Here is a 14,342-nt window from a genome sequence, read left to right as displayed (position 1 = left end):
GAGCCGATGACGGAAATAAAAGAAATGTTGGAGAGTAAGGTGAAAATTCATGGTGAATGGATGTCAGTAAAAAGATGACATCGGTGCCATCAGTGAGGAAGAATTACGAGATCTGTTGATTGGAATGGACAGCCTAATGACTACAGAATATGAATTCAGAGGAAATCGAGAAAAGATGAAAGTAATGAGAAGTAGCAGAAATGAGAATAGCAAGAAACTTATCAGAACTGCTGATCACAAACTAAAGGATTTCTGCTGCCGTGGATGCAAAATAACCCATGACAGTTGAAGCACTGAGGAGGTAAACAGGCCTCAGTTCGAGGAAGAAATTTCTGAGAATACGGTTTCGAGCACATCGTTCTATGGTAATGAGTTGTGAAGTGTAGGGAGACAGGAATAAAAGAAAGTCAAAACGTTGAAGATGATGTGCTACAGAAGAATGCAGAAAACAAGGTGGAATGATAAGGTAAGTAGGTTCTTCTCAGAATCGGCGAAGAAAGGAACTTACGGAAGACAGTGCAAGAGTATGGGACAGGATGATAGGACATGTTTTAAATCATCAGGGAATAACCTCCATGCTACAAAAGGGAATTGTAGAGGGTACGGTTGGTAGGAGAAGATAGAATTGGAATATATACAGTGAATAAATGAGGATGTACGTTACTACGGCTATGGAATGAAAAGTTTGGCTGAAGAGAGGAGTTTGTGGCACGATGCATCAGACCAGTCAGAAGACTGATGACTCACGAAAAAGAAAGTGTGTGTGTGTGTGTGTGTGTGTGTGTGAGAGAGAGAGAGACAGAGAGAGAGAGAGAGAGAGAGAGAGAGAGGGAGGGAGGGAGAGAGAGAGAGAGAGAGAGAGAGAGAGAGAGTGAGAGAGCGTGTTGCCGCCCTTACCAGCGGAAGAAGTATAAGAATGGTGTCTCATTCGAGCGGATTTAGAAACACTCCCACTGACTGTAAGATTTGAAACATATGGGCTACAGTATTTTCCCCTCCAAAGTTCCTTATCACTAGACTTTGCGCTAATGTTCTGTTTCAAATGTCAAACCTCTCCGCACTGTCACACGAAGTGAGGACATCTGACTCTGTTGATGGTGATCCGTCCGTCGGACACACACACACACAATATATACTTGTGGTATTACAAATATTGTAATGAAGCATGCTGCAAATAAATAAACAAAAATAAGACGGAACATTTGAATTGGACATATCCGGTCAGGAGAAACAAGAATACTGCACTAATAAGCCGTCTGAGGTTTCATGAATCGTATTTCTGAGTTTTTCCTTACGGTATGCCCAGTCTACCAGCGTTCACTTACCACAAAGTTCCTACAATGAGCAATGAATTATTTCGCAGGCCGGTAACAGTACTGGTATTATTGTTCTGTATAATCTTATTTTTGTCTTTCGATTTGCAAAGCTTCGTTTCTCGTATAGTCCGTCCAGTTTTGGAAACAGTTAATTGAAGCGTATCTTTGTAAATACTTTTTTAAAATGTAATTAATGATACTGAAACCAACTTATTTATTTATTTTTGTGAATTTTAGTATTAGTGTACACAGTGAGGTGACAAAAGTCATGAGACAGCAATATGCGTATATACAGATGGCAGTAGTATCGGGTAAGCAACGTGTAAAAGGGCAGTCAATTGTCAGCCCTGTCATTTGTACTCAGGTGAGTCAAGTGAACAGGTTTCCGAAGTGATTAGGACCGCACGACGGGAGTTACCAGACTCTGAACGCAGAATGGTAGCTGGAGCTATGCGCATGGGACATTCCATTTCGGAAATCGTTACGGAATTCAGTATCCCGAGATCCTCAATGTCAAGAGTGTGCCGAGATACCACATTTCGGGCGTTGCCTCTCACCACGGACAATGCAGTGGCCGACGACCTTAATTTAACCACTGAAACCAGCAACGTTTGCGTTGAGTTGTCAGTGCCAAAAGACAAACAACGCAGCGTCAGATAACCGCATAAATTAATGTGGGACGCACGACGAACGTATGCGTTAGCATAGAGCGTCGAATGCCGGCATTAATGGGCTATGCCGGCAGACGACCGACGCGAGTACCTTTGCTAACAGCACGATACCGCTTGCATCACCTCCGCTGGGTTCTTGATCATATCGGTTGAATCTTAGACGACTGGAAAACCGTGACCTGGTCAGATGAGTCCCGATTTCAGTTCCAGTGTGGCGCAGACCCCTCAAAGCGATGAATCCAAGTTGCCAACAAGGAACTGTGCAAGCTGGCGGTGGCTCTATAATGGCGTCGGTAGTGTTCACATGGGGTGGATCGGGCCCTCTGGTCCAACTGCACCGATCGTTGACTAGAAAAGATTGTGTTCGTTTACTTCCAGCGATTCATCGACCTCTTGTTTTATGAATAACACAGGGCCATGTCACCGGCCCACGACTGTTCGCGATTGGTTTGAAGAACGTTCGGGACATTTTGACCGAGTGGTCTGGCCACCCAGATCGCCCAATTTGAATCCCATCTAACATTTATGGGCCATAATCTAGAGGTCAGTTCGTGCACAACAATCCACACCAACAAAAATTTCGCAACTGTGGATGGCTATAGATGCAGTAAGGCTTCATATTTCTGCAAGGGACTTCCAACTGCCCCTTGAGCCCATACTACGTCGAGTTCTGCACTATGCCCGGCCAGAGAAGATCCGACACGATATTGGGACGTATCCCATGACTTTTGTCACCTCAGTGTGTATTCACCATATAACAGTTTTATTTTAGTTCGTTTATACTATTCTTTTAAAAGTGCAAAGAAGCTTACGTGTCAGCAATATTCGTATCCTACAGTGGATACCCTATCGGAAAACACCCATACCATCTGCACAAACTTAATGTTAAGTGTTAGGGGAACTTTGCAAAAGCGAAAAGCACGAGCTTTGTTTGCATTCAGCACGCAAGATCACCTAGCCGTTAAGACTAAATATTATACACGTCGCAAGACAAAATCTTGAAATACATGTAACAAGGGCACTTTCCGTTAAGACAAGCGTGTAATCTCTATCTGTGCTTTCAGTGTGAACTGTTAGTATATCTTGCTGACCCTAGTATCGTTATAGATACGTAATATTTCGTGATGGTATCGGCTGAAAGCCTTTTATAGACTTTGGTGTAGCATTTTTCTTTTATCAAGAATAAGAAATTTTTCCACTAAAACTACTTGAAATCGTAATGACCGTCTTCTTGAGTGATTGTATTTTATGTGATTAGTAGATATGTTTCTAGGTTTTTCATTTTTTTCTTCACAGCTTTGTTGTTGACCTAATACAACAGCATGTAACCAGCCATTTTTGACAAGGCCATGCGTTTGTCTGTAAAACATGAACCATAGCAAGGCCATGGCGCTAAACAAATACCTACCAGTGGCTGGGCTGGCCCTTGCCGGTCAACCCGATTCAATGTGAATTTGTAGAATTCTTACCATTATGCTACTTTGCTGAGTGTTAGGAGTAATAGTAAGGTTGTGAGGGCGGTTGTGTGTCTGATGCCTAAACAGCTCTGTCTGCAACAAGCCGGCCGGAGTGGCCGTGCGGTTCTAGGCGCTACAGTCTGGAACCGAGCGACCGCTACGGTCACAGGTTCGCATCCTGCCTCGGGCATGGATGTGTGTGATGTCCTTAGGTTAGTTAGGTTTAATTAGTTCTAAGTTATAGGCGACTGATGACCTCAGAAGTTAAGTCGCATAGTGCTCAGAGTCATTTGAACCATTTTTTTATGTCTGCAACAGCATTTCCTTGAAACAGTAGTTCCCGGTTTGGTTGTTGGTCTGACAAACAGATTAAATCTTTTAGCAAATTTCCAAAAATGTACATTAAGCTTTGTCTAACCCATTTCTCCTCAACAACCTGTCTTCCAGGAGTGCTAAACTCTGTAAGGGATCAATTGCCCCTTAATGACAAGTATATTTTACTTGTTCAGATCGAAGATACGTCAAGAATCAATAAACAAGCGCCGAGTTTACCTAGGAGTAATAATGTTGAGAGATGCAATAAGTGTAGAGTCAGTGTAGCGTGTAATGGACTGAAATGCGTAACGTGAGGACGAATATCATAGCGGCTAAAATTATGCCCCCGCAAACCGTATAATACTGGCTAGTGGCAAAGTGTTTTTACCCAAAAAGTAACTGTAAATGCGGACTGCCGATATTACGCGTTCGGTCTGCCGCACCAGCCAATGGATTGCTGTGAGGATAACAAGTGCAGATTGCTACAACAGAGTGTCACGATATTTCTATGTATTTGGGTTCTGTCAAGCAAAGCCTTGAACAGAAATATATGACAATGCTAGTGTTTCAGCGTCTTTAGCGAGAATATATAACTTTATTTTATGGCAAATTTCCGCCACTTCGATTAATACAAAACCTCTGTTCTTTGATTATAGCAATATCACAATGAAGCATGTGTCGGTCATAACTGATTAGCACTTAGCAATCAGGCCATGGTCATTTAAAATAAAGGTTAGGCTGCTACATTATTCGATCGCTAACAATAACATGATTTAATCTGGGGTAAGCAGTCAGTGTTGCATCCAGTCGCCGTGACAGGGAGGGTAAAGTTTCATCTTGGCTACCACATTGAATAATAGCGTATATTACAGTGTAGAAGGTGTTGGAAGGAAAAAATAATTTGGAATGTAGAGTGCAATTATGTCTTGCGTATCGCGAATATATTCGTTTTCATCATATCAAACAGCAGGAACCTTTGTTTGGAAATGTTGCTCACAAGCAACATCAAAATTGCACACTGTTTTCTGCAACGTGTTTCAGATTTCATCCTTGGATGGATAATAGTGCATGTAAGCAAGGTTTAAGCTCACATATACAGCGATATTTTGTTGTCTCTGGCCGGCCGGCGTGGCCGAGCGGTTCTAGGCGCTTCAGTCTGGAGCCGCACGACCGTTACGGTCACAGGTTCGAATCCTGCCTCGGGCATGGATGTGTGTGATGTCCTTAGGTTAGTTAGGTTTAAGTAGTTCTAAGTTCTAGGGTACTGATGACCTCAGATCTTAAGTCCCATAGTACTCAGAGCTATTTGAACCATTTGTTGTCTCTGGTGAAAAGTTCTGGGATGGTGTGCGTCTTTATAAGACATTGTGCAAGGTTATGTGAGCGTCAGTTACCAGCGTAGCAGTTTCTTTCTACGTGGTGGGGCTGTTTTTATATTGTGCAACGTAAACTGCTTGTAAACGGAAAGAGGATGTCTTGAAGATGAGTTATTCAGAAAATGTTTTACCGAATTCTTACCTGGGTAAATGCACTTACCTTTTCTGGGAAGAAGACACCTGGTTTTGGGTAGTGGATGGACAACATGACTATATGCAGAGAAAACAGCAGCTCCTAAGCCAATGAATGATATAGGATGTGACAGTTTTGTTCACTGGTCAGAGTATTGCCCCAAAGCAGAAACGTTGACTTTGCTCTCAAGGATAGTCGATTGTAAAATACGAAAAGTATTGAATTCTTCTATGCTTTGTCCCAGAATGGAATCTTTTAAGAACATTTCAGATGCCATAGTGCAAAATGCAACCGTTTCTTCAGCCACAGGAACAACATTGTAGGTAGTACTTCTATTATAGCACTCATCCACCTTTCTTGTGCAGCAATACTTAAAGGCATTTTGCGACAATGTACGTATAACTGTTTGCATGACCATGTACATCGAATTTAAGTACCATATAGTATTTCTTCACAATATATCAGTGTGTGCCAAATAAAGCGTTAAAATGTAACCGTCAAAAGTTGCGCATGTAAAAATTCATACGCTAAAGGGAGATATGTGTGGACATCACCGCGTCTAAACAGGGTAAATACTTGTATTTGTAGCAAATTTAACGAAGAAGTGTTTTTTGGTGATTTTATCCCGAAGTTGTTCTTTGAACCGTTAAAATCTGTTGCCTCTAATGTGGACCACAAACTGTAATGTGTACAGGAGTGTCCGACAGCAATGCCATTGTTGAATGGTACTACTCACGTACGTAGCCAGTGTGTTGGGAGGAAGAAGGGGACTCTACGCAACGCTAGACCAGATGCAAGAAAAGAATTTGGACATTGCAGACGAACTACACCTTACCTTGTAATAGCAACTTCAGTTCTCAAAACTGGGCTCACCAGGCGCCGATGTCGACATCTAGTATGAATTCCAAATTAATACATCAGCAGCATCAAGTGGTAACGGACCTGCGAACTATCAGCGACCACAGGTCAATTCAGTGGCCAATCTCTGAACTACGACTACTGGACTTCAACAATGACGCCGAATGACCTAGCAGACCACCTGTGCAATGTTGCCTGCCAAAACACAAACAAGCAACAAAATGTAAACAAAAGAGCGCCATTGTCACACATTCGTCAAACATCGCATCTTGTGCTAACTTTAATTGGTCAGTGAAGACAATCTTCAGGCGCTGTAGTAATCAATATTACTAAATCTTCAGAGCATACAAATTATTTAAAATTGAATTTTACATTAATACAGAGATTTATAAATGTTGCTCTGAAGTACTGTAAGCTCAGATGTGCTATTTTACACAACTAAGCAGTGAGTGTAGTAAGCAACATTTTATGGTGTATGTATTATTTTAATGTTTTGTGTAAAATTTTTAATGTTGATGTTAGTGTTGTATATTTGTAGGCTTGTGATTATTACGGTATTCAGTGGTGAAAGCTATTTTGTTATTTTGCGTTAATTGAAGTGGGGAAGTTAATGCTTCCTTAATTGTCATTGATTGGGAGGAGTGTGCGAAAGGGGTTACTTAAATGTACCTGTCAGTAGACTGCGAATATTCTGGATGTCTTCTGAGCCTAAGTAAGAAGTTGAGAGTTTAGAAGCTGGGCCGGCCGCGGTGGTGTAGCGGTTCTAGGCGCGCAATCCGGAACCGCGCGACTGCTACGGTCGCAGGTTCGAATCCTGCCTCGGGCATGGATGTGTGTGATGTCCTTAGGTTAGTTAGGTTTAAGTACACTCCTGGAAATTGAAATAAGAACACCGTGAATTCATTGTCCCAGGAAGGGGAAACTTTATTGACACATTCCTGGGGTCAGATACATCACATGATCACACTGACAGAACCACAGGCACATAGACACAGGCAACAGGCACAGCCAAACACGCATACGACCATCATTGGCACCAAGGCAGAAGCGACTCTCTTCGCTGAAGACGACACGTCTCCATTCGTCCCTCCATTCACGCCTGTCGCAACACCACTGGAGGCGGGCTGCACGATGTTGGGGCGTGAGCGGAAGACGGCCTAACGGTGTGCGGGACCGTAGCCCAGCTTCATGGAGACGGTTGCGAATGGTCCTCGCCGATACCCCAGGAGCAACAGTGTCCCTAATTTGCTGGGAAGTGGCGGTGCGGTCCCCTACGGCAGTGCGTAGGATCCTACGGTCTTGGCGTGCATCCGTGCGTCGCTGCGGTCCGGTCCCAGGTCGACGGGCACGTGCACCTTCCGCCGACACTGGCGACAACATCGATGTACTGTGGAGACCTCACGCCCCACGTGTTGAGCAATTCGGCGGTACGTCCACCCGGCCGCCCGCATGCCCACTATACGCCCTCGCTCAAAGTCCGTCAACTGCACATACGGTTCACGTCCACGCTGTCGCGGCATGCTACCAGTGTTAAAGACTGCGATGGAGCTCCGTATGCCGCGGCAAACTGGCTGACACTGACGGCGGCGGTGCACAAATGCTGCGCAGCTAGCGCCATTCGACGGCCAACACCGCGGTTCCTGGTGTGTCCGCTGCGCCGTGCGTGTGATCATTGCTTGTACAGCCCTCTCGCAGTGCCCGGAGCAAGTATGGTGGGTCTGACACACCGGTGTCAATGTGATCTTTTTTCCATTTCCAGGAGTGTAGTTCTAAGTTCTAGGGGACTGATGACCACAGATGTTAAGTCTCATAGTGCTCAGAGCCATTTCTTTTAGAAGCTGGAAAAATTTAGGTTGTGTAGGAGCCCAAAGATGATTCACGAGTCAGTTTGTGTGGACAGCAACTGTGAGACCCTTAAATCATTCAACCAGATACACTGAGACACCAGTACAGTCAACGAGAAAAATTTGTGTGGCTGGGAGATAGTAAAACTGGATGCTGGAAGAGTGAGTGAAATTAGCCAGAGAGAATGAAGAAAACAAGAAAATAATTAGGAAATCAAGATAAAACACCCCATTAAATTATCATCTCATTGGTGGACGAGTAATGTAGCAGCCTAACCTCTATTTTATATGACATCGGTCTAACAGATGCGCTTTAATAGGCTTTTATCGCTATAGAATTTGGTTCATCGGATTTTACCTGCTTAATAACACTACATTCAAAGAATAGAGCTTTGGATCAATCATGGTCGCGAAAAGTTTGCACATAATAAAATTATAGTCTCGTTAAATGCAATGGAGGCAGACAATACCATTGGAATACATTTCATGGCTAAGATAAAATATAGTGAAATATCATCACAAGGTGTTGTAACAATCTGCACACGTTACGTTCACTGGCTGATTCAGTAGACGCTGATACGCATTTCGGTGCTATGTATTTATAATCACTTTCTTTGGTAAAAACGCTATGTCAATAGCCAATATAACTCAGTTTTCTGGTGGGCAATCCACAGCGATGGGGGCACCCTCTCAGCCAGTTCGATTTTCCTCCTCCAGTTACGCGCTTACAATAAACTTCACACTTCCCTTGTCCTTGAGTAAGGGACCGTCGATTCGTTGCGGCCCGGAAGTTATACAGGAATGCTCCTTTGTACTTTAGGAAGTAGGAAACAGATATTGACAGAAACGTGCACATTGAGCTCATTTATGATCTCTAACGTGGATATATCACTCACGAGAAGGAAGAGTTGGTCAGCGATTATTACTGATCAGTACCTTGTACTTGTAGCCAATATAACTCAGTTTTCTGGTGGACAATCCACAGCGATGGGGGCACCCTCTCAGCCAGTTCGATTTTCCTCCTCCAGTTACGCGCTTACAACAAACTTCACACTTCCCTTGTCCTTGAGTAAGGGACCGTCGATTCGTTGCGGCCCGGAAGTTATACAGGAAAGCTCCTTTGTACTTTAGGTTGGTTGATTTGGGGAAGGAGACCAGACAGCGTGGTCATCGGTCGCATCGGATTAGGGAAGGATGGGGAAGGAAGTCGGCCGTGCCCTTTCAGAGGAACCATCCCGGCATTTGCCTGGATTGATTTAGGGAAATCACGGAAAACCTAAATCAGGATGGCCGGACGCGGGATTGAACCGTCGTCCTTCCGAAGGCGAGTCCAGTGTCTAACCACTGCGCCACCTCGCTCGGTGTGTACTTTAGGAAGTAGGAAACAGGTATTGACAGAAACGTGCACATTGAGCTGATTTATGATCTCTAACGTGGATATATCACTCACGAGAAGTAAGAGGTGGTCAGCGATTATTACTGATCAGTACCTTGTACTATTCCCAAGTTTAACTGTAAGTCCTTAGTATGAAATCCATGACTATCGTGGTAACAGGTAAAGCAAAGTAAGTTTAAGTAAGTACATAAATCAGAGAAGTGTATATACTACAGTGCAGATATACGGCTTTACTTGTATAGGACAAGGAACTTAAAAAAACTCCATCCAATCTGCTTATCTATTCTGAATTTTAGCACTCATTTTATCCAGAATTTCTGTTTGTGAAGACCAAGTGTTCGCGGACTGTGAGAGTCGTTAGGTATCACAGTTACTAATTCTCGAGGTAACTTCCAAATTGGTTTCAGAACCTCTTTTATGGTGCAACTATTAGCAGTTTATTCTTATCGGTGAATTCTTGTTCAGTTGCTTCGTGCACGATCGTTTGCCAACCGCGTGCATAACGGTGAAGTTAATCTTTATTCTTATATTTGTCCTGAATTTCTACTACATGTGTAAAAGTGCATGAATGAGGTCATTGAAAGATGCCTCTGACGCTCCCATAATTAATAATTAATGATAAACCGTGGTGGGGTCTCCAAGATGCAGTAGTAAATGTAATTTTTAACTCACTCGAGAGTGTTATGAAAAACAGCAACCATCAGCAGTTTATTATTTGTTTACCTTATTAGTTTCTAATAATTTTTATCAGACCACATGTTTACACATTGCCTCGCAAACTTCCATTTTACATCCTACTGCTATCCGTTGTGCAACAGATAAACATGGCAAAGTTATTTATTTAATATTTATTCAACTATCTTAAGGGTGCTAGATCTTTCACCAACAGGTACCCTTCTCTACTGTTCCCTCTATTTGGATTCCGAATGGACATTTTGGACATTTGTGGCAAGTTCCTATGGGTCAAACTGCTGAGGTCATCGGTCGCTAGGCTTACACACTACTTAATCTAACTTAAACTAACTTACACTAAGGACAACACAGACACTCCTGCCAGAGAGAGGACTCGAACCTCCTACGTCGTGCGAACAGTAACAAGGCGCCCGAGACCGCGCAGCTATCCCTCACGGTGATTCTGAATGTTGTGGTACTCTGTCGCAAGACATACGAGGTGCAAGTAAAGTTCTTGCGATAACATCATAAAAACCGTTTGCAGAGTTTAAAACTGATGGAATAACAGCTTGTAATGGTGCTTTGGAGTGCTCCATGGCCGCTTGCTGTCATATTTCATTGCAGAGGGTGTCTGCATACAGAAAGATGCCAGTCTGTGTGTAGTATTCTGTAGTTTTTATGCTGGAGTAATAAGCCCTTTTGCTCGCTCAAACATGTTATGTAGAAGAAAAAAAGGAAACCTTACATATAGGACCTCGAAGTTGACAAACGAAAACTGGAATACATGACGAGGACAATAGTGGAGTCAACGCATTGTCTGTAAACAATAAAAACAAGACCACTGCCTGTCTTTTACATTCCCGTACATTGAAGCGATACATCCACCACAAGTAAGGTCCATGTATCTACTAAGGGTGCATGTATCTATTAAAGTATAGCCTCAGGTTCTGTTTACGTGCGAGATATCATCTCCGAACAAACATTACGCCGCACACACGAAACTTTGTAGAACTACCGAAGAAAACTGTTTACCATGGCGCACTCGCTTTAATGTATGGTCCTGTACTACAATTTTATTTCAGTACAGATTTAGGAACGTATATTGTGTTCGAACAGTAGGAAACAATTCCACTGCTCCGAATTCACTTATCTTCGGCATAATGCAGAGCAATGAGGACAAAATACAAAAATACAAGCCGCCCTAGACGTGAACAGTGGTACATTAAACTCTCAGGGAGCTTGCGGCTACGAAAAGCCTACAACGAATATTTTAGGCATATCGGCAAGTGAAGAACTACCTGTCTACGGTCCGTCTTGGTACTGGCTTATGGTGCAGCAGACGTATTACTACAAGAGGACGATCAGATTTGCACGTCAGTCCGCCAACAATCGTTACAAGCAGTGCAGATAGTCTACGAAAATACTAAGTATGGCAGAGAGAGTGAATGTGAGCTTCTGAGGGTTAATACAGCCCAATAAATTTACGTCATGGGCTTGTGAAACCCTTCACGAGAAAGAGAATTGTTGCGATATGTTCCGATGAAATTAATAATAATTTTATAACCGAGCCCTGTGGAATTAAGATTTATGTAACATGTCTCTGCTTTAGAAGGGGTGTGAAAACGAGCTGGCGAGTGTCATATACAGCAGCAGCGACATCAAGTCCCAAACACACACACACACACACACACACACGCACACACACACACACACACACACAAACGAACAAGCACAATTTCTGCTCCCCATGTATTTGACATATCACGTATAACACTAACGTGCAGTGAAACACACTAAGCTTACCCTCTGAGAGGATTTCAAAGTTTGACCATGCTGTCTGATGGGAAGGGGGGATTATAACTGAGAATTTTGTGAAGTTAACACTAAAACCAAACGACCATTAACCTTGGGAGTTAACAGAAGCGGTGAAGATGAATGAAAGTCAATGAAAATAAAATGAACTGTCGCCAGCCTAATTAGGCACATTAATTTGGAAATATATATCTGAGAAAATTTGATATTAATTATTGAAGTTACTTTTTTGAGAGTTCCCTTTGAACAGCAAACAGGATACAAACTGACACAGTGCACTCTGTACTGTTTTCTTTCTTTTGCTACCGCCCTTATCCCGCATTGTGATCAGGGTCGGTAGGTTAAGTACGGAATTGGCATGGTTAATTTGAAGGGGTGGCCGGATGCCCTTCCTGCCGCAACCTCATACCCCCCGGAATGGAATTAGTGTACCCCAGCTGTCTGTGTCCAGTGTAAATCGGAAAAATAGTATGAATGTGTTTCAAAAGCCTGTGAGTCGTGTAACTGAGGCGGGAAGTGAGGACCAGCCCGGTATTCACGTAGTAGGATGTGCAAAACAGCCTGAAAACCACATCCAGGCTGGCCAGCACACCGGCCGTCGTCGTTTATCCGCTGGGCGGATTCGATCCAGGGCTGGCGCACCTACCCGAGTCCAGGAAGCAGCGCGTTAGCGCTCTCGGCTACCCTGGCGGGTCACAGTGCACTCTGTACTGTGTGTAGCAGCAATTACCGACAACACACGCACCAGTAGATTATGGGGAGCAAAATTGCACCTAGCTCTACTGATGACAGCCACAATCAATAGCATTACTTAAAACACTGAAACATCACTGCATGAAATGCGCAACTAATTTTGGATTTGAGTGGCTTCTATCTTGACTGACATGAATAACACAAATAAAGATAAATAACATCTTAAATACACCGTTTAAGCTCCTCTGCATATAGCAATTTTCCTTAGTAGTAGTTCCTTCTTTTCATAATAGTAGGAGAATATGATGGGGAGTCATAAACTGGTATAGTTTCACTAGCCAAGGTTCTTTGAACATTGAAAAAGTAAAAACTATCTCTAAAACTAATCATTCACTTAAATTACTTTGCAAGGTAATAAAATGCAACACTGGGCTTAATTAACTTCAAAAGGAACCTTTCATGATGGGTACCAAACCTACGCTACCTTTGAAAATGTGCATAACTTCACGTCTAGTAGTACTATCGCAAACCGGTTCATTAATAATTTATATGTACTTGTACTTTAATCACTTGTGAAGCATGTATTCTTGGCAATAATGTATACACAATCTTGCACTGTAATCCTACAAAACGATATTTTATAATAAATAAAGCTACTTTAGCAAAAGCATATCCAACTTCATTTTTATGATTTTAGCTTTTAAATAATTGAGGTTTTCACCTTCCTATTGATTTATCTTTGAATTTTTGTACTTAAACTTCCTACCTTAACAGCTTCACATGCATTAGTCCATAAAGAAAGCATCCAAATTTTACTTTAACTCTTGCTACTCCTTTTACTTTAGACAAAAAATCACTTTCAAACACATGTATGCCAGAATAGTTCATTTAAATCAGGATACTCGGTTTTAATAGCACTTAGGTGACGACCCTGCGTAGGTTCATGATCAGTATTGAAGTTATGGTTTCGAACACGAATTGACATTTTATGTGATTATTATTGGAACAACACACAAATTAACTGGTCCATACCAATATATGTTATGTAACTGAATGTATGACATCTCTGAAGCTGTGGCGAAGATTAGTGGCAGGCGAAATGGCTGCTAACTGTACTCACGACTTTTAATGTGCGAATGCTCTATAAAATCTCTTCTTGGCGTCGGATTTTCAACGTACTACAGCCATTGCAGTATTCCGTGAATACCATATAATAGCCAGATCCACATCCGAGGCAAATTCCTTCTAATGAATCTTCCAACTGCCTCTCTTAGCACCGTCGAGGTGAACCGTGCTACCGTTGGCCACACACTGCGTGCCGTTCACATAAAGGAGTCGCTCAGTTCGACCGTCAAACCCATGTTTTGCATCGCGTCATCCCACTTTCCTTGCAAAGGGACTTCGCTACAGCGTTTACATGTTACAAATACAAGTGCTATAAGCATGAACCAGCTTTTAACAAACATACTTCTTTCATAAACATGTTCGTATTACAATAATTGCCTTTTTCCTATATATTAAACAACTCTAATTTTCTTGCCGTACATCAAGTAGTTCAAGCCACACAGAATGCACACTTCATAAATTGCACATACACAGCTATTTAAAATAAACCTACTCCTAATCGATATTAGAGTTACACATCTTATGAGCTTTCCCTTCAGGACTTGCAGATTAAACCAATAATCATATCCTACGGTAATCCATGTTATGTTGTCCTGACTCATCAGACCATACAATACGCTTATCGCATAGACTTACTAATGTAAGAAAAATATGAAGGTTGTTAAACAAACGGT

Source organism: Schistocerca piceifrons, chromosome 4 (genome assembly GCF_021461385.2).
Source record: "Schistocerca piceifrons isolate TAMUIC-IGC-003096 chromosome 4, iqSchPice1.1, whole genome shotgun sequence".
NCBI classification, from domain to species: Eukaryota; Metazoa; Arthropoda; class Insecta; order Orthoptera; family Acrididae; genus Schistocerca; species Schistocerca piceifrons.
The sequence above is the reverse complement of the archived record's forward strand: the minus strand, read 5'-3'. Positions refer to the sequence as shown.